Source organism: Gossypium arboreum, chromosome 9, assembly GCF_025698485.1.
Source record: "Gossypium arboreum isolate Shixiya-1 chromosome 9, ASM2569848v2, whole genome shotgun sequence".
Classification (NCBI taxonomy): Eukaryota; Viridiplantae; Streptophyta; class Magnoliopsida; order Malvales; family Malvaceae; genus Gossypium; species Gossypium arboreum.
In genome coordinates, this window is record NC_069078.1 from 18,495,222 (window position 1) to 18,496,385 (window position 1,164).

The window sequence follows — 1,164 nt, forward strand, 5'->3', positions numbered from 1 at the left end:
AAACATATAAAACCATTATGTATAGCTAAATAATATTTTACTAATCATTGTGTACTGTTTTTATTGTATGATTTTAAGTTTGAATCTATTAAGATGTATTTAGGAATATTAAATCTTTTTTTTAACTCCATAAATGTGTCAAATAATTGGGAATTATGTATGTCTGGTTTAATGATGGTGCGCCCTCACCAGCTAGATTACTGCGAATCTTTGCTTAATCGATTTCGAGATACGTAGTCACAAGTAACGCATTTCCCATTTAGGCGCTTGGCGGTGTCATGAGTTAATCTTTAAAAACAAATGGATTAATAAAATTATCAACAGAATGCTGACCAATGTTGTCGATATGTCCTAGTGGTTAAGGAGACAGACTTGAAATCTGTTGGGCTTCGCCCGCGCAGGTTCGAACCCTGCTGTCGACGTTCAAATGTTTTTTTCTCTTTCTTGATCATCTTCCTTTTAATTGAGCTGAACTGGGCCCATTCTTTAGTGGAGACATATTTCAGCTGTTCCTTAACTACTTTAGTTTTGATGGAAATGATAATACAAATTTAAATGTTTGATTGACTTTGTATGGATTTGCTGATATTAATTTTTTAATGTATAGTATTTAAATTTGTTTTGTTTTTACTGGTAATTGATTAGGATTTCACCAATGAATTATCGAAATCTATCTTATAAGAAGATAACAAATTTAAATTCGGATAGTTGAATTCCATATATACTTTATTTTTAAACTTTTATTTAAAAATATTTTATACTAATTAAATGTGAGTGGATTTAAATAATTGATAAGTAATTTAATTAACTTGAATTCAAATTCTAACAGTATTATTTGGGTTGGGCAAATAATAAACAGAATTAGATTTTAAATTAAACTTATTCAAATTGGAATTTATTTTAAATAAATTATAAATATTCAATCCATTGACTTCCTAATTTGTTAAAGATTAATAGTAATGGAATTTTTATATAAATTATAAACATGTTACATTATCACCACATAAGCATTGTAACATATATACCTAAACATTCAACAAAGAGTACCAAATGCCAAGATTATTACCAAACTCATAGTTATATACATATTCACATAACATTTAAAATGATAAATTCATTCAAAGCATAAAACACACAACTACATAACACTTTTAGGTGCATGCC

General features: G+C 27.5%; 1 non-coding gene across 1 annotated transcript; it reads left to right on the forward strand.

The window, feature by feature from the left end:
* Positions 1–340: 340 nt before the first annotated feature.
* Positions 341–422, forward strand: TRNAS-UGA (transfer RNA serine (anticodon UGA)). The gene has a single exon. It is a non-coding gene; the product is annotated as a tRNA-Ser (tRNA).
* The last annotated feature ends 742 nt before the right edge of the window (positions 423–1,164 follow it).